Below are 21,124 nucleotides of genomic sequence, written 5' to 3'. Positions count from 1 at the left end.
GTTTCTTTCAGAAAGATAGAAAAACAAATTTGGAAAGTAATCCCCATGGCAATTTTGCTGCTCAAAAATAAATAAATAAAAATTGCCAACAGGGTGAAGCTTAACCTCAAGGGAGTTTTGTATTCTGTCAATGATTTTGTATATAACCTGCAGCATATTCGGTCATGTTATTAGACTTGTGGTTAGGATTGTTGTTAGATATTGGCTATGTTGTTTCTTGTTGGTTTTGCTTGGGCCTTCTCTATTGACATTATAAAGGGTTGTTTGTTTAATTTCTATTAGGGGTATTCAAAATAGCCTGAGAACTTAAGAATCGAAGAATTGAATTAAACCGGTCTCTTTGGGTTAGCTTGATTTGGTTTGTTTAGACCATTGGTTTGGTTCCGGATCTTCAATTTGTCAAACCGATAGGATTGAGTTGTTTCTTAATTTAGACCTTATTTAAACCTAATCAACTTGAGAATCAAACCTATATATGCATATATAATTTTTTTTTCTTTTTTTAATATTGACGTGTCTTTATATTACCATGGTTTTGTATGTGATTTCAAAATCCTCTTTTCATGAAGCTTGTGTAATTGAACAAATTTTGAATTATTGGTCCAAGAGTGATAGATTCTGCTTCATGTTAAATGATTTAGCCTACTAACAAGGTAAATGATTTAGTGTAGAGCATATGAGAAATTATGAGCCTGCTTCTGTTCCTTTTAACCCACAATCAAAACAATGTGTAATGAGGTTGGCCTGTTCTTTATCAAGCAGTGAAATATGAAATTGTTCCCCGTACAATAGTTTTTTCAATGCTGATAATCTAAGTGTTAAGATATAATTTTTTACAAGCATGCGCAGTTAACTTAGACTTTGTAAGACCATATTTTAAATTTGCATACACTTGATAAACACACACTAATCAATATTATATGATAAATTTATTTTTATTAAACTTTATGTTTGGGTGGTTTCAGGGGCTGGACAATATAATTGCTTGAAGTCTCGTGCACAAAATAGAAAAGCAATATATAAATGCTAGGTGTACACACACTAATCAATTATTCTATTGTCTATTCTATCTATCTAGGTAATTATTCTACTGTCCTTTTCTTTTCTTCTCTTTCTTCCTTCCCCAAAGCCCCTCTCCAGGTGTGTGGGAGAGAACAAATAAAATTTACTTTTTGGAAGCTAAAATCTTGTTAAAACAGGTGTTTAATTGTGTTTTTCGCATGTATTTCACAGGTATTCGTATTTTGGTGAACTCAAATTCCTATTTTGGCTCAAATAGAGGGGCATCCAATTTTTGTGACTCCTTAATGTCATTAGTGTCTGTATTCTATCTATTATAATCCGAATAGTCTAACGTGCCAACTTATGATTAGCAAAGTAGAATCGGTAAGGTGGTTTTTATTTACACTTGCTTTAAACTTTGTTTCCTTGAATTAAATTTTTTATTATTTTTTTATTTTTATGTATGTTTATATTCTGAATAAATGTAAGAAACTTACTTTTAAAAACCGTTAATTAATTATGTTTATATTTAAAAATGTTTGGTTTTTCACTTCCTGTCATTGAGGAGTTGGTGGAAAAAATTCATTAGATTGAGGAGTTGCCACTGCAAGAATTTCATGGCCACACTAGTGATGTCTTGGATCTGGCCTGGTCCAAATCTAATGTAAGTTATTGCTTACTTGCAAAATACCTTTAAAATTTTCCGATTTGTTTAAAAAAACATAATAATGTTTTTGAGGTCAAAATGTAATACATTAATATGGGCAAGGCCCAGGTATGTATACTATATCTGAAGTACACAAATAAATTAACTACTGTCATACTTTTGCAGCTTACAAGATATAGTAGTATGTAACCATTAAAGAGGGTACAGTGATTAAAGCTTTGGTTCTTAAGTGGTTAAAACACAGGTTTAAATAAAGCATGAGGACAGACACTTTGTGCAAGTTAAGGCCGAAATTTTCTTTGTAACCTCCGCTATGCCAACCTTTACTAATAGAATGACCATTTATTTAAAATACTGATAAGATTGCCTCTCCAAACACTAATGCTTTTGAAGCAGGTCATTGGAATGAAAAAATATTGACATCCTTGATAGCACCATTGTTGCAGCAAATAACTCATGTTTTATGTATACTCACTACAACAAAAGTAACCTATGGTGACGAAAACTAGTGAAGAAAATAAAATTCGTCACTAAATGAAAATAATTCGTGAGGAATTTATAAATTTTGTCACATATAATAAAAAAATAAAAATGGTAGGTGACAAAATTTATTTTCGTCAATAAATACTTCATTTTAAGTGAGGAAAAATTAAGTTTCGTCACCAAAAATTTTCCCCCTATTTTTTCCCGGTGGCGCCAAAATTTTGGGACTTTTGGTGAGAAAATTTTTTGTCACTAATTATAAAATTATTTGTGAGGAATATATTTTCGTCACCAAAACGTTTTAATATTTTTGATATCTTTTGGTGAGGAAATAATATTGTCACCAATTTTGGTGGGAAATTTTTGATATATTGAGCGGCAATAAAAAAAATAGGATATTAATTTTTTTTACCCCTTTTCTGTTTATCATCTCTCTCTCTCAAAGTAGGGTATTAATTTGTCTTATCTCTTACTCCTCCACCACGCTGATCGCCATCGTCGTCTCTATTAGCCTTGTCGATCATCGCCGCCACTAGTAACCTTGCCGGTAACCACCACATCTTCTTCGCTCGGTGATTTGGTACTTGATTTCTCTTTGCTCTTTTTCTGGTATCTCTTTCTCTTATTCTCTGTATTGGTATGGTAACAAATTTCGTCACTAAATAAGAATAATACATGAGGAATTATAGATTTTGTCACGTATAATAAGAATATAAAAATAATAGGTGACGAAATTTATTTCCGTCAATAAATACTTACTTTTAGGTGAGAAAAAAAAATGAGTTTCGTCACCTAAATTTTTCCCACTAATTTTTTTTGATGGTGCCAAAATTTAGAAACCTTTGGTGAGATTTTTTTTTTTCAACAATTAAAAAATTAATAATGAAGAATATATTCACGTCATCAATAATTTTTTTTTTTTGAAAAATTAGATTTTAAATATTTTATCACCATTTGGTGAGAAATATATTTTCGTCACTAATAATTTTTAATATTTTTAGGCCTTTTAGTGAGAAAATTGTTTTGTCACTAATTTTGAAAGAAGAATTTTAACATATTAAGCAGTGATGAAAAAAAATAGTCTATTATTTTTCTCTCCTTTTTTTTTTTTGGATCAGTTTTCCTAAATTATTTTTCCCTTCTTTTTTTTTTTGGATCAGTTTATTTTTCCCTCCTTTTTTTTTTCCTTTTTTTGTTTTTTTTTTTATCACTCTTCGTATCAATCTGTATCTCACTACAAGAAATTGCACTTTTGGCGACTACTTTTGGCGACGCCGTCAATTTTTCATCGCCAAAAGTATATTTTTGGCAACACAGTGATCAATTTCGTTAGTAAAAGTATACCTTTACCAACGCAATTTGCTACCGTCGCTAAAAAAGCATAACATTCACTAAGCGCCAAAATTTTTAGTTGGCGCCAAAATTTCAAAACTTTTAGCTACGGGACTTATATTTTAGCAACACAATGAGCGTTGCTATTAGTGTGCTTACTTCTGGCGACGACAAATTGGCGTGGGCAAAGAGTTAACCATTTAGCGACGATAACACTATTCGTCGGTCAAAGTGTTGCTAGTGAAATAAAATAATTTAGTGATTGTGTTTTTATTATAACTTTTCAAAGAGTTTTAAGTATTCTAATTACTGAATTGTAAAATTAAAGTGATTATTGAATTAAATCACAAAATGAACCCATTAAGCCCAAACACATTTTTAAGTTGAGATGACTAATTGGAGATAATTTAAACTTTTTTCAAAGAATGTGGTTAGATTATTAATTTCAATATGTTAGATTTTATTTTCAGAATCTAGCTTCAATTTTCTTTTTCTAAAAAACAAAAAACAATTGGGTGAAAAAATAAAAAAATACTTATTATTTTTGTATAATTTTATCTTTTAACTCATAAATACTTTTTAAAATTTTAAAAATATAGTTTTCATTTTTATTGCTCTCAAATTAATTTTAATTTTTCCAAAAAAAAAAAAAAACCTAAAGATTGTGTTGAATTGTTTTTCATAACCAACTCTACTGACTTTCTGCGTGAGATTCATCTCCTTCCTTAGTTCTCCCCACCTTCGCGCAACTCATCTCCTCTCTCCTTCCGTCACCACCGCCGGTGAGCATGGCTTCTTGTCGTCACCGGCCTCTCCATAATAACTGGTATGTATATCCTCCTATTTCTCTCTCTCGGTAAACCCTAACATTTATATTTTTTCCCCCTTTTCCTTATATTTTCCCTAGCCCCTTCATAAACACTGATCTGTCTCTTCGCTCTCCTTATCTCTCTCTCACAGTAATATGACTGACATGAATCTTGAAGGTACTCTCTTCAATTTCTTCTTTTGAATTTTAACCCCTGTTCTCTAATCAATTTCTGGCTTTATTTATTTATTTTTTTTTTGAATTTTTCTCTGTACCAGTTTTTATTAATTGATGCAATCTGTTCCTTCTTTATTTTTTCAGAATTCATGTTCAATTTGATGTGTTGTTAAATTATATATATATTTTTTATGTTCAGCTGTTTGTTTCGTTGGATTTTGCGGGGTTCTAGTCCGGGATTTGTAGTGATTGAGCTCTGAAAGTAAGTTGATTAATCACTTTTTTATAGCTTTGATTTGCTGCGTTTTTTTTTTCTTCTTCTTGCTCTGTTGTAGTTCATTTTTTGTTTGGTTGCTGAGAAAAGGAAATAAGAAAATTCAATGAGATTTCGTTCTGTAGTTTTCTGAAGTAGCTTGACTTCGAAACTTAAATTAAAGCTCTATAAAATTCCTAACAAGAGACAGGCCTAGTTAGGTATTAGAGTTGTTCAATCTATTGTCTTGGAACTAAGAAATAGTTATATGTGACTGAATTGATTAGAGTTGTCATTGGAGAGCATTTAGTCTATTGATCTTTGGAAATCTTAGAGGTTTTTTGTAAAAGCAACAAGTTGAGAAGAATCTCAAGTGCTAGTAATCTTTTTCAGCGAAGTGTTGTTAGTACATTAAGTTTTGTTTATATGTATTACCAGAGGCATTAAATATATGTTATTTAAGAACTAGATGTGCTTCTTTTTGGCTTTTTGAATTTGATGTTCCTGTCATGTATTGGATATTTGTCCTCTAATATATATGACTTAATCTAATTAATTACCCTTAATTACGTTACACAGGGAAAATGAAATGTGTCATCTAATTAATTTTTTCCTTAATTACATTCATGCAGGGAAAAGGAAAGTTGAGTAGATCCTCAATGATGTTCCCTCTTGCCCAAAGAATGGATACCCTTAATGATTTACTTGCTGCAAGTGACCTTATTTCTCTTCACTGTGCTTTGACAAATGAAACAATTCAAATTATTAATGCAGATTGTTTGCAGCATATAAAGCCTGGTACTTTCCAGGGTTTCTTCCGTTTAGTACATTTATTTTATAAAGAAAAATACTGGGATTCCTATAACTTGCACTTACAGGGGAGTGCCTTGATCTATGCAGGGGCATTTCTTGTGAATACAGGTAGCAACCAGCTATTGGATGATTGTGCAGTAAAGTAGTTTCTGATTGATGGTACTCTTGCAGGCTGTGCTCTGGATGGTGCTGAAGGACCATAATGGATGGAAGCATGGGTATGATGAGTAGCCTTAGGGTATGAATTACAAGATGATAAAATGTTTGTTAAGAGTATGTATGTTATCTTCTAGGCAGGACTTTCTGACATGATTTATATGGTTGTGTCTAATTGCTTGGCTGATGTTGGTAAAATTAAACCCTTTTTCATTGTGCATTGTTATGGGTTAAAATAAGGCATATTTATGAAGACGGTCATGTTATTTGATGATGGCACAGTTTTGGTTGTGTTTTTTTTACAATGCTTCACACATGTTTGCATAAATTCCCCACTCAAACTACATATTATTTTTCTACTTCTGTTTATTTTGGTTAACTTCACTCACTATCTTCTTCGACTATTTTAGTACCAATAAAATGGAAAAAGAGATGTGATTGTTTAGATTGTTATTTGTAATGTTTCCTATGGAGTTCCTTTTGAATTGACCATGTAATTTGGTTGTATTATTAATGCAGGAGCCCCTCAAAGTTTCTAGACTTTCCAAGGAAATTATTAAAGTTTCTTCTGATTATCATCACTCCTATGCCATTACAGGTTCATATTTCTTGCTAGATACTTCATTTATCATGGTTTCATGGGGCCCAAGAATATTTACATGTTTTTCAATCTATATTCACAATTCATGCTACTTTATAGAATATTATCTAATCAGTGTTTTAAGCTTTTGTCCTTTTAATATTATTTTGAACTCCCTTTCCTTCCACAATGTGAAATGCTACATATGAAAATTAAATCCATTTTCTAGTTTCAGTTTTTGACTTCTCATTTATTCAAGTCTACTTTAACACTTAACAGCTATCCATCTTTGATTATTAAATTATTGTGCATATTTAATTAGTTGATGATATTCATTTGTTGTTGTGTGTAAAGTTTTGATTTTAATAAAATCAAAAGCATCTATCCTTGTAAGTGTAGATTTACAAATTTGAACATACTAAATTCTAAATATAGAATTATTGTTTGACTAAAATAATAGTGATTGCGTTGAAATTCAATTTTTGTTACCAAAAGAAAGAAAATATGGCTTCATGTTTACTGCTTCCACTCGGTAACACACTACAATAGTGATTACGTTGTTGCTTAGATGTTCTTCATCTTTAATTCTGCTGGCTGCTACTACTGCAACGTTGCTGTGAGGCGTGCATACTGCCAATCTATCTGACGAAGAACTTGCTGAATCAGCACTTGTGATACGTGAAACTTCTACAACATCCACTAAAGATGCTGACCAAGGTTTTTCCGATTGACTATGCTGCAGGAGAGGTAATCTAGCTTAACATGGATACTAGTTACCAAAGCTACCTGCTAATTATAATCTATTTATGGAATTGATATGAATTTATTTGTTAATGACCTATATATATATATATGCTTGAAAAAGCATGAGTATCTAAAAGCTCCTGATAGTGTATCATGAGCAGAGCTTCAAGGCGTCCACAATGTTACTCTTTACACATACAGGAGTTTGGTTCGGTTCCTCTGTAACTCCCCACCCCATTATTGTCACATCTCTTAAATTTCAAACTAAACCCAAATCTTTAAGGCTTCATGCCTCCTCCTCACTCTTCAATTTCCCTATCGCAAGCAAGATCATGGTTAAAAGTATGTTTTCATCTTCCTTTTCTGCTTTATATATGTAATTTATGTTGATATATATCTATAACATATATAAAAAGTGTGTAAGAGTGGTATACCGCTGCCGCCTCCAGTGATATAACGCTCCTGTTTGCTTGGTTTCTAACTCTTTCCTTGCAGATTTTGGGCACGTGGGCTTCAAATCATCCACATACATAATAGAAGAAGACAAATTTCATCACTTTTCCTAGAAATTTCCAAGACCGACCGGTGCTCCTGTTAGTTGCCTATTTTCCAGAGCTTATCTATTACAACTTACCCATGCTAATCCTTTATTACAACTCATGAAGAGGTCTCTGATATTGAGAGCTTGGACTATGAGTAAAAACATCTTACTCTGTTCTTGCATTCTAATGTTCCTTTTTCTTCTTCACATTCTTCTTTATGCAGCAAATTCTTTTTATACAGGATCAATGAGAATGATCTCTTCAAGCATGACTGGAGAAGCAGATCAAAAGTCCAAGTATTGCAGTATATTTTCTTAAAATGGATGCTGGCTTTCCTTGTTGGGCTTCTAACTGGCATAATTGCCACATTCATCAATCTTGCAGTCGAGAATATTGCAGGGTACAAGCATCTCTCCATGGTTCGATACATAGAAGAAGAAAGGTATTGTTATATCCTTGCACTAAATTAAGAAACTCATTTGAAATATTTTCAGCTAATAGATAATTCTCAAATATCCTTCACCCAAAAAAAAAAAAAAAATGTTTACCTTGGCTAGAGCTGGGAATTGAGAAATGCTTTGGCAATCATCTTGGTGTATGCAGGTACCTGATGGGATTTATATTTTTTACTGGTGTTAATTTTATTCTGACCATGGTTGCTGTTGTTCTCTGTGTGTGTTTCACACCCACTGCGGCTGGACCTGGTATCCCATAAATCAAAGCTTATCTCAATGGGGTAGACACTCCAAACATGTTCAGTGCTACAACATTGATTGTCAAGGTGAGTGACATCCTACAATCACTTGGAGAGCACTATGAATACTTGTTTCTTACTTAGGATCATGTTTATCAATTTCTTTTGTTTGCAGATGTTGGTATTGGATTTGTACGTTTGTGTGTTAAATCAGTGTTTATTAATATGTATACCTTGCACACATTGTGTTTGACAATATGCCTATAAGATAAAACTTATTATGTTCATGTGCTTATGACATTTATTGCCAATGAAATTGGTTTATTTTATTTTATTCCTCCATATCAAAACATAACGAATTAACTTGCCTGTTCTTGTCATATAGGACTTTGAATGGTTATTTTTGTTATGGTTTCATATGGTTTCCTTCATGCTAAGTTTCTCTTGGTAGGTTTTAAGGTTTATATCAATCATGACAAAGTTGATACTTGTGAAAGTTCACAATGTGAAGTGAGTTCAAGCACAGGTAATTAATGAAATCTTCCTGATGGTATTTGTAAACCAAAGTATAACTATTAGACTTGTTGAAAATATGAACACGAATATATTCACTTAGAACCCATATGCTTTCAGCTACAAAGATAGAATTCTGAAGGTGTCAGGTTTTACAGGAACTGAAAATTCAGGTCAGTAATGCAATAGAAAAATTTACTTGTTTATGTTATTTGTTTTTAGAAAAAATTTATTTATCTTAATTTTTACGTGTTAATGATGAGATAATATTACTATCACATTAATTTTTTACCTTAATTTGTATATTATCTTCCACAATAAGAGGAAACAGTTTTGACATCTTTTCTTTCCTTCCTCTCTCTAATCATTGAGTTTTTTATTTTTATTTTATTTTTTGAATTTTTTCTTTGTTCCGCAGTGGAAGGCTCTCCTTCAATGTAACAAAATCTGCAGGAGTAGAGAGAAGAGAATCAAACAAACAACAAAGAAAGGGAAGCGAGAGAGAGAGATATAAATTTATGTGGCAGATTGCAGGCCATTGGGTTTCTTGGTAGGATTGCCATTCGCTTTCATTGCTTTGCTTCTCTCTCTTGGGTTTCTTGGTAAGATTTTAATGTCTTTATTTGGCATTTGTCATTACATAATTTGATGAGGTGAAAATGTTAATCATTTGATGGATTTATTTTTCAATGGACTAAAGCAAGTTATATAGAGTCTTATGTTGATGCCATAGTGTTAGACTCCACTTTCAGCTTTTTTTGGTCAAAGTTTTCGTATCGTTTTCAATATATTTTGCTAGTCTAGTGAGAGATCCATTGTTTTCACTGTAGAATTGGTTTTATTTTTGGCATTTTAAAGTTTTCCAATTATGTGGATCAGATTTCGTCGAATCTTGTGATTGTTTGGTCTTGAAATTTGACTTTCGGGAGCAGAGTGTTTGAACCTTTTTCTGTTTTTTGCTAGAAATGTCCTGTTTAGGTCTTTGCCTCATTTGAATTGTTTTCAACACTTCTTTAGGGTTAGATTTTATTTGAATTTATCAGTATTGTGAAGATTTTTATGTGTTTGAGTTGAATTTCAAGTCTCACTTGATGTCATACAATGTTTGGTTGAAATGTTTAGGTCTTTCATTTTCAGTAACTTTTTAGGCTTTTGCATTTCTTTGTATGTACACAAACTAGACATGGAATTTTTGTGGTGTTATGAATTTTTAATCCTCTGAGGAATCTTATTATTCAAGTTGTCATTGTGACTGTTTATTTTAAGAAAAATTACCAAAAAGTGGTGAGTAGACAAACTAGTTACAATTTGATGGAAATTCAAATATAATTGTATTAGAGATGAAAACTTGTAATTTTATTCAAGTATAAATGTTAATCCTTTCCCATTTGCTGCTGCCCGTTTGCTGCTGCCCATTTGCCTTGATTTCCTGGATTTGCTAACTGCTGGATGTAGGAAAATAGGTCTTTAGTTGGTCCTTCTACTTATTTTTGGATGTCCTGTCTCGCTCGTTTTATCATTTTATTTTCCTCATGTTGGTTAGTATATATCAGTTAAAGTACAACAGTTTGACTACTTATTAACTAAGATTTAACAACTTTGAAGATGTATTTAATGAAAATAGATTCATTATCAAAATTCTTACTTAGCATGACTCTAGTTAAAATACACACTAACCAAAGTAGAGACAAAAATAAGTCAGATAATAGCCTGCTGTTAAGTGTGCTTGTATCTGTGGATGTTGGTATTTGTATAGCCTAAGTCACAAGTATCTGAATGCTCTGTTGTTTGTATCTGTATGCTCTGTATGATCTGTTGTTGGTATCTGTATGCTCTGTTGTTTGGTATCATTCTGCTTTGCTGGTTGTATCTGTATGCTGTGTGAATGGATAGATCTGCTGGGCTGCTGGTCTGGGTAATTTTGCTTCAGTTTTGCTTCAGTTTTTTGTGTTCAGTTTTGTTTCAGTATCTGTATAGCCTAATTTTGCTTCAATTTTGCTTCAAAAAAAAAAACGAAGGATAGAGGAAATAAATATGACCCTGAATTCAAGTGCTTGCACAGCAAATAATTTGGAAATTGAAGAATTATTGGTAACCAAACATGACCAAAATCTCCCAAAAATGAACTTAGATGGGCTGAACATTGGGTTGAGACTAGCAATGGCTACAGATATTTGTGGAAGGATCTACAGTTTAAGCTGTCCACAATATATCCTGACTCCAAACACCAAACTATCAGCAACCTGATAATCCAACTTGTAGCAAACAAACCATGACAGAGATTTGTGAATTTTTCACTAAACTTTAGAGATGCAACTTGATACCTAGACTCAAAGAGATGCGACACAAACTTGCCCGTATAGATTTCATACTTTAACTTTGAGGAAGATATGGTAATACAAATTCCCATCAAAATTTATTTCTTATTATAACCAGCCATGGCCATAGTTTAACCTTCCTCTCTACTTCCCATCATATAATCTCATTAAGTAGTAGGCCTCATGGTTACTGGATCAAGAACTTGGGCTTCAAATTCTTTAAAAATTGGGCAACTGGTGAGTACATACTAATTCCATCTAGAGAAATATTAAGTAACTAATAACTTTAGCATTACTGTTTTAGTATCAAAATACATAATACATACCTACAAATGCATATACACACACATAGACATAATTTTTTTAAATCCCATTTGTGCAGCAGCCACAATATTTGTTCCTTCCCATTCTCATTGACTGCATGCCCTGGTTTCTTACCATGAGATGTTGTAGTGTTATAACTGGTTTGGCTGCTGTCCGTGCGTCACTCCCAGTTTTTGATCCGAGCATAATTCTGGGGATACAGTGAATTGCCATGTTAAGGTGATCATTGCAAAGCCCATGGGTGGGAATGAGCATGGTATTCATCGTTTTAGTTAATCTCTGTTAATTTCTGTTCAGATAACTTCAAGCTTGTGATCTTGAGAACAGTTCTGTATATTTGTTAAGTTTCTGATATTTGGCTTTAAGTTTATAATAAAACTTTGCTATTTTAATAAACTTTATATATATATATATATATATTCTATGTTAATGGTTGCCTTGTTTATTTTTTTTGTAGATTGGCTTTGATGACGTTCGGAAGCATACTTGCAAATGAAGATCAGCTGTTGAATTTTTTTTCCTAAACTGATGCTTAGTTGTAGTTGCAAATTAAGATTGAGTGTTGATTTGTTTTGGTGGACTCCACGTTAGTTCATTTTGGGATTTGTTTTTACGGTTTTTTTGTGATACTTAATGAATTATTATTAAAGTTTGATGGATATATTTTGATTTATAATATAAATTGTTTACTGAATTTTTTTGTGGAGTGATGTATAATAACTAGTGGATTTCTTAGTACAATTAAAAGGCTATTGGGATATGAGCAGGGATATTTGTGAAATAATAATTTAAATTGAATATAAAATATGGAATAAGTTTAGTGACGAATTTGTTTCGTCATTTGTACTTGTAATTATGACAAAGTGATTATTCATCACTAATAAACATTTTTTGTGACAAAATTTACTGCAGTTTATATATGAAAGTTTTTATTTATTTTGTTGTTTGGTGACTAAAAATTTCGTCATGTATATATATATTTGTGACGAAATATATTTCGTCATCCATGTGTGACTTTTGAAGACGAAAAATTTCGTCACCTTTACATCTTATTGTGACGAAATTATTTCCTCATCAATGATCAACATACGTGACAAATTTATTCGTCAACTAAAGTTATAAATATGGTATTGAATAACTATTTGGTGACGAAAATGAGAATTTTTGGCGACAAAATGTTGTTTTATTGGTGACAAAAAATTATGACTTTTGAAGACGAAAAATTTCGTCACTTTTACATCTTATTGTGACGAAATTATTTCCTCATCAATGATCAACATGCGTGACAAATTTATTCGTCACCTAAAGTTATAAATATGGCACTGAATAACTATTTGGTGACGAAAATAAGAATTTTTTGCGACAAAATGTTGTTTTATTAGTTACAAGAAATTATGACTTTTGAAGACGAAAAATTTCGTCACCTTTACATCTTATTGTGACGAAATTATTTCCTCATCAATGATCAACATGCGTGACAAATTTCTTCGTCAACTAAAGTTATAAATATGGTACTGAATAACTATTTGGTGACGAAAATGAGAATTTTTGGTGACAAAATGTTATTTTATTGGTGACAAAAAAATTCGTCGCTAAAGTAATTTCATTGGTGACGAAATTATTTTTCGTCACGTTGGTTTTTAGTGACAAACATTCAATGATGAAACCGGTGACGAAAATATTTTCTCACAAATATCTATAGTGACGAAATTAGCTCTTTGAAGACAAAAAAATTTCGTCACTCAAGACCCAACTTGTTGTAGTGACTTTATTTGTATATTAATACTTTGAGTTGGAATCTCAAGGATACAAGTTTTCTTCTAACATAACCCCCTGAAGAATTTAGATGGTGGGGAACTATAAGCTTGGTGATCTTGACCTGCAAATATGTCCGATGAATCTGTTCTGGATGCTATACTCAGTTTACAAGTATCCTCTTTTCCATGCTAACTCCGGTTTACTTTCGGTAATTTAATTTACATGAGTTTATTAGTTCAAGTGTGTCCGTTTGCAATCAAGAGGAAGTTATTGAGAGATAGAATCCACATCTACATTTTGCTTTTGTAGTTCGAATTTCACCTCTATACTTGTACAGTTGTATTGCATAAGAAAATAATAGATAAACATCCAAAGCTGGTTAACCTGCATCTCCAGATGCATAAAAATTGTGCTCATCACTTTTATGCAGAACATCTCATACAATTTAATGACCCTAGACACATACCCAATATAAATAAATAAATAAAATGGATCATGAGCCACTTGCATGAACCTTATTGAAAACCCGAGGTATGTCATGAAAAATAGCCACGGCATATCATATAGTTCTATTTCTTGATTCATACTCATGTCTGGAAAATAGTTTGTTTAGTACTAGCTGTCGCATAGAGTGATTAGCCTCACAATCATTTCTTTAAATTCCATGATGTATATTTAATTGGCTCTCCTCAATTACAGGATCCGTTATCTTCTTCTTGCTAGAATGTTATGATTAATTAGGCTCTTCATGCAAGTCCAGCGGTACCGTGCCTTTGTTGCCACGTTTTTTACCCTCATACCAAGTTGGATGCCATTTATGGGCATCATATTTTGCATTCTATGCATTTATTGCTCTCTTGGTTTACAGGTAAAACAGGTTCTCTCTTCACCTACTTCCGTTTTGTTCTCTTGGCTTTTGTGTGTAGAGACAGTTTTTCATGTGGCCTTTGTCGTCCTAAATTTCTGTTTAGTTATGCTTAACATTTCTGACATCTTTCACTTTCAGAACAAAACATGGAACTCCTTATTCACCTAATTTGAATTCCAAGTCATGTCAAAAGCTTTCATGTGGTCTTCAATTTTATTTCTTTTCAGTTGACTGATTGTCTTTGTCTGTAGTATAAAATATAAAATAATTTGTCTTTCATGTGTCTTCTTTTGCTTGCAGATATTTGGTGGTCTAGTCAATGCTGGAAACCCAAAATTAGAAGGAACAGATCTTTCTGATAATGAGTATCCCATGCCATTAAGTTAAGAGTATTTTAATACACCTTCTGGGACATGCGTTATTCAATCCATAGTTGTTTTTCATAGAATATTAATGATTTACCTACATTTACCAGAGACCTACATCTCCAAGAGCTGACATTGTTATTTTCCTATTCATTGCACTTTCTAAGGTGTTGTGTATGAGTTAAATTTTAGTTTTGTGACTCAGTTTTCTTGACAAAGGAAGCTACCTACTTTTCAATTTCAATGACTACCCAAATGGAATGGTGACACTTTTCAATTTACTAATAATGGGAAACTGGCAAGCCTTGATGCAGGTAACACTAATCTGTCACGATCATCTATATCTTCTCTTCATTCATACTGCTCTGTGCATGACTGAAGAATATGTCAACTTGTCTTTGCAGTTCACTTGTCTTTGACTAAAAATTGAGTAGACTCCTTTTGACAGCTTGACTTGCTTTGACTGTGTTGGGCTGGAAATCCTACCCATCTCATCATAAGAAAGGTGTGGTAAAAATCTTTTGTGCTCATCTCATCAGGTGGTTCTCTAGATGGATTTGAATGGAACTTCTTTATTCCGTGTTAACAATTATATTATAATTCATTTTCTGTAGCTTTGAATGAAGATGTGCAATTATTTGATACCTTTAACAAGTTATCATGATGTATCAGCAGATATCTTACAATATTTCAGATATGCCAACAAATGATATTACAAAAATCCGAAGCTCTCAGTTTTATTTGGATACAAGATTGGCCAAAAAATTGTTATGGATTCATTTGATGCTGTTTAATTCATGTGATGCCTAATGGAATGCATGGTATATTTTGATTTTGAGATGCACAACTTTCACCACCTATGGCCTTTCTCTTCAAAATATTGCCCACTGCAGTCTGTAAATGTGCCACTTGAATATATGGAAAACATTGTTTTGTTCTGCTGGTATGTGCAGAGAGATCTGAGCAGCTGGACTGGGATACACGGCTAAATAGCATCATGGGAGCTGCAAAAGGGCTGGCATACTTGCACCATGATTGTTCCCCACGAATTATATATCGTGACATAAAGTCAAGTAACATTTTGCTTGATGGGAATTTTGAGGCTTGAGTATCTGACTTTGGATTAGCCAAATTATTAGAAGATGAGGAATCTCGCATTACGACTATTGTAGCTGGAACATTTGGGTATCTAGCTCCAGGTAAGGCAATTTAAATTACAGCTGACACTCAAATGCTCAAAACTTTATTATTGAGATTGTTAGTGGGGAATACTACTCTTGATGTTGGTTTCACTAAGACTGATGTGCGGCAGTCTGATAGGTGGGTTTGAGGTTACCCTGCCTAATTACATAATAAAATTGGGAAAGCAAACTAGATGACATGAGGATAAAATAGGACTCAAATAAAACCAAAATTCAACCATACGAGGTCCTAACTGGATATCCTGACTTGATATCAATAAATTTTCAAATTTTGCTGCTTCTTTAAATTCACCTTTTTTTTTAATGGTATGCATCAAAGTTGTCAGGAAGATGCATTAGTTACGATTTTGAGAAAGAAAAGAATAATGTGGGTGCCTTCTGGGTTTAAGATATTGAACAATGTTACACCGTATCATAAAATCTGTTGTTTCAGTTTTTGACTTTCAATTGAACTTGAGAAGCAGCAGGCATGTGGAGCACTGGCCCAAGTTTTTTCTATTTTGTAACGCTGTAGTATAGCTACTGTGATTTTGGTATAAGCATTCAAAGTAGTCTATTCTGAATTGAGTGTATTACTTCACTGGCAAAATGAATGCAAAGCGGTAGAGCAATAGAAAAGACTGATGTTTATAGTTTTGAGGTTCTGGTTCTTGAAGTAGTGAGTGGAAAGTGACCCACTGATGCAGCATTTATTGAGAAGGGCTTCAACATTGTTGGCTGGGTACTTCTCTTCCCTACACGTGTTTACACTGCTTTCATTCAAATATGTATGACATGATTGTGGAGCTCACAAGGCGAATTAAGCTTCTTATTTTCCTTGATTAATGATTTCATATGAATCTTCAGAAGATCAGAGGTTCCAGCCTCCAGATCACCAATCTCTTGTTTTGAAGGAAAAAAAACAGTATTCTAGAGATGATGTTAATTTAATAGATAATAGTGAGTTCACTTGGTACAGTTTATAGCACCTTGACATGACTGACTTTAAATGTCAGGACAATCACCAAAGATCATCTTCAAAAGTATATATCGACACACACATCCAGAATGGTAGGTGGTGTCATAAAGTTATGAGCATCTTGTCAGTTCATAATTTATTGCTAGTTCTATTTAGTTGTTAACATGTTCGCTTCACCTTCATTCATCTATCAATTATTCAATGCCGTCAATTTACTTTCTTGAAGTCCTGAACATTGGGTGTTCTACCTGGAGCTACTATTCTAGGTAATTGTTGCTTCTATAGCTGTGAAGCATGAGGACCTTGTTGAGCAAGTGAAGAAGTTGTTCACCAAATTTTCATCGGATCCAACCACAACTTCTGAATTAGTTGCCAAAGGGTCAGCAATTTTTTCAGGATTTTTTGTGTTAAAATCCTTCGATTTTTTATTTATCTTATTTTTTCTTTTTTTCCTCGGATCTGACAGTGGGTGTTTTGGTTCATTTCTTATTTTTTGTATTAAATGGGGGAGTGGTGAGAGAGAGAGGAGGGTAATGTTATTTTGTGGCTTTGTATATAAGGTAGTAATTTTTTGATTGAGAATTGTGAATTCAATTTTTGAATATGTTATTTTGTGGGAAAATTAATGCTATATTTGTTATTTTGTGGGAAAATTAATGTTATATTAAATTGAATGGGAAAGTGAATTAATGCTATATTTGTTATTTGAATGGGAATTATTATTTCATATTAGTGTTATTTAGTTTTATTATTGGTGTTCTTTTAGTTAAATCACATAAAATTAGCACAATTTCAAAACCAAAAAAAAAAAGAAAGATAAGATGGAGTTTTTAAAATGTCACTATAACGGTTGGAATTTTTAAAATTAAAAAAACCTACGAAGGCGTTTTAAAAGCATCGCTACAATCATAGTGACGTCACAGTATTGTTAGGGCAGGACATTTGGCGGTGTTTTTAAAAACGCCGCCTATACTAATACAGCGACGTTTTCCAAACGCCATAAAGTTATAGCAACGGGCGCGTCGTCGACGTTTGGTACTAAACGTCACAAAAAGAATTAGCGACGTTTTTGATACTTATAGCGGCGTTTTTTAAACGCCGCTAAAAGCCTAATTTCCAGCAGTGCTTAGGCCTTAAACACTCGTACACTTATTCGGAACCTCTTGCATGATGGCATATATGTAATTACGGTATTTGTTTGCCATTTCTCATCCATTAGGGTTTAAACACTCGGACACTTATTTCGACCCTCTAGCATGTTGGCAGATATGTAATTATGGTGTTTACTTGCCATTTCTCATGCATTAGGGTTTAAACACTCGGACACTTATTTGGACCCTCTTGCATGATGGCAGATACGTAATTATGTTGTTCGCTTGCCATTTCTCATGCATTAGGGTTTAAACACTCGGACACTTATTTGGACCCTCTTGCATGATGGCAGATATGTAATTATGTTGTTTGCTTGCCATTTCTCATGCATTAGGGCTTAAACACTCGAACACTTATTCGGACCCTCTTGCATGATGGTAGATATGTAATTATGGTGTTTATTTGCCATTTCTCATGCATTAGGGTTTAAACATTCGGACACTTATTCCGATCCTCTTGCATGATGGCAGATATGTAATTATGTTGTTTACTAGCCATTTCTCATGCATTAGGGTTAAAACACTTGGACACTTATTCGAACCCTCTTGCATGACGGCAGATATGTAATTATGGTATTTATTTTCCATTTCTCATGCATTAGGGTTTAAACACTCGGACACTTATTCAGACCCTCTTGCTTGATGGCAGATATGTAATTATGATGTGTACTTCCATTTCTCATGCGTTAGGGCCTAAACACTCGAACACTTATTCGGACCCACTTACATGATGGAAGATATATAATTATGGTGTTTATTTGCAGTTTCTCATGCATTAGGGTTTAAACACTCGGACACTAATTCGGACCCTCTTGCATGATGACATATATGTAATTATGGTGTTTACTTGCCATTTCTCATGCATTAGGGTTTAAACACTCGGACACTCATTCGGACCCTCTTGCATGATGGCATATATGTAATTATGGTGTTTATTAGCCATTTCTCGTGCATTAGGGTTTAAACACTCGGATACTTATTCGGACCCTCTTGCGTGATGGCAGATATGTAATTATGGTTTTACTTGCCATTTCTCATGCATTAGGGTTTAAACACTCGGACACTTATTTGGACCCTCTTGCACGATGGCAAATATGTAATTATGTTGTTTACTTGCCATTTCTAATGCCCTAGGGCTTAAACACTCGTACACTTATTCGGACCCTCTTGCATGATGGCATATATGTAATTACGGTGTTTCTTTGCCATTTCTCATGCATTAGGGCTTAAACACTCGGACACTTATTCCGACCCTCTAGCGTGATGGCAGATATGTAATTATGGTGTTTACTTGCCATTTCTCTTGCATTAGGGTTTAAACACTCGGACACTTATTTGGACCCTCTTGCGTGATGGCTTATATGTAATTAAGTTGCTCACTTGCCATTTCTCATGCATTAGGGCTTAAACACTCGGACACTTATTCGGACCCTCTTGCATGATGGTAGCTATGTAATTATGGTGTTTATAAGCCATTTCTCATGCATTAGGGTTTAAACACTCGGACACTTATTCCGACCCTCTTGCGTGATGGCAGATATGTAATTATGTTGTTTGCTTGCCATTTCTCATGCATTAGGGCTTAAACACTCGAACACTTATTCGAAACCTCTTGCATGGTGGTAGATATCTAATTATGGTGTTTATTTGCCATTTCTCATGCATTAGGGTTTAAACACTCAGACACTTTTTCGGACCCTCTTGCTTGATGGCAGATATGTAATTATGGTGTTCATTTGCCATTTCTCATGCATTAGGGATTAAATACTCGGACACTTATTCGGACCCTCTTGCATGATGGCAGATGTGTAATACGGTGTTTACTTGCCATTTCTCATGCATTACGGCTTAAACACTCGGACACTTATTCGGACCCACTTGCATGATGGCAGATATGTAATTATGGTGTTTATTTGCCATTCCTCATGCATTAGGGCTTGAATACTCGGACACTTATTTGGACCCACTTGCATTATGGCAGATATGTAATTATGTTGTTTGCTTTCCATTTCTCATGCATTAGGGCTTAAACACACGGACACTCATTCGGACCCTCTTGCATGATGGTAGATATGTAATTATGGGGTTTACTTGCCATTTCTCATGCATTACGGTTTAAACACTCGGACACTTATTCCAACCCTCTTGCATGATGGCAGATATGTAATTATGGTGTTTACTTGCCATTTCCCATGCACTTGGGTTTAAACACTCGGACACTTATTTGGACCCTCTTGCATGATGACAGATATGTAATTATGGTGTTTATATTCCATTCCTCAAGCATTAGGGTTTGAATACTCGGACACTTACTTGGATCCTCTTGCATTATGGCAGATATGTAATTATGTTGTTTGCTTTCCATTTCTCATGCGTTAGGGCTTAAACACTCGGACACTCATTCGGACCCCCTTGCATGATGGTAGATATGTAATTATGGTGTTTACTTGCCATTTCTCATGCATTAGGGTTTAAACACTCAGACTCTTATTCCAACCCACCAGCATGATGGTAGATATGTAATTATGGTGTTTACTTGCCATTTCCCATGCATTAGGGTTTAAACACTCGGACACTTATTTAGACCCTCTTGCGTGATGGCAGATATGTAATTACGGTGTTTGTTTGCCATTTCTCAAGCATTAGGTTTTAAACACTCGAACACTTATTCCGACCCTCCAGCATGATGGCAGATATGTAATTATGGTGTCTCCTTGCCATTTCTCATGCATTAGGGTTTAAACACTCGGACACTTATGCAGACCCTCTTGCATCATGGCAGATATGTAATTATGTTGTTCATTAGCCATTTCTCATGCATTAGGGTTTAAACACTCGGACACTTATTCGGGCCCTCTTGCGTGATGGCCGATATGTAATTATGGTTTTTACTTGCCATTTCTCATGCATAAGGGTTTAAACACCCGGACATTTATTTGGACCCGCTTGCATGATGGCAGATATGTAATTATGTTGTTTATTTGCCATTTCTCATGCATTAGGGCTTAAACACTCGGACACTTATTCGGACACTCTTGCATGATCGCAGATATGTAATTATGGTGTTTATTTGCCATTTCTCATGCATTAGGGTTTAAACACTCGGGCACTTATTTAGATCCTCTTGCTTGATGGCAGATATGTAATTATGATATTTGTTTTCCATTTCTCAGGCATTAGGGCCTAAACACTCAGACACTTATTCGGACCCTCTTGCATGATGGCAGATATGTAATTATGGTGTTTATTTGCCATTTCTCACGCAATAGGGTTTAAACACTTGGACACTTATTCGGACCGTCTTGCATGATGGCATATATGTAATTATGGTGTTTTCTTGCCATTTCTCATGCATTAGGGTTTAAACACTCGGACACTTATTCCGACCCTCTAGCATGATGGCAGATATGTAATTA

General features: G+C 33.8%; 2 long non-coding RNA genes across 2 annotated transcripts; both read left to right on the top strand.

Moving 5' to 3' along the window:
- The first annotated feature begins 1,506 nt into the window (after window positions 1-1,506).
- On the top strand, window positions 1,507-15,538 carry LOC145818261 (uncharacterized). Its single transcript, XR_014359679.1, has 4 exons — window positions 1,507-1,666; window positions 14,333-14,397; window positions 14,621-14,711; window positions 15,351-15,538. It is a non-coding gene; the product is annotated as an uncharacterized LOC145818261 (long non-coding RNA).
- LOC145818238 (uncharacterized) lies at window positions 8,701-9,612 on the top strand. Its single transcript, XR_014359673.1, has 3 exons — window positions 8,701-8,777; window positions 8,885-8,937; window positions 9,183-9,612. It is a non-coding gene; the product is annotated as an uncharacterized LOC145818238 (long non-coding RNA).
- Window positions 15,539-21,124: the final 5,586 nt, after the last annotated feature.

Source organism: Camellia sinensis, unplaced genomic scaffold (genome assembly GCF_055761805.1).
Source record: "Camellia sinensis isolate YWXY unplaced genomic scaffold, ASM5576180v1 Unanchor6, whole genome shotgun sequence".
Classification (NCBI taxonomy): Eukaryota; Viridiplantae; Streptophyta; class Magnoliopsida; order Ericales; family Theaceae; genus Camellia; species Camellia sinensis.
The sequence above is the reverse complement of the archived record's forward strand: the minus strand, read 5'-3'. Positions and strand labels throughout refer to the sequence as shown.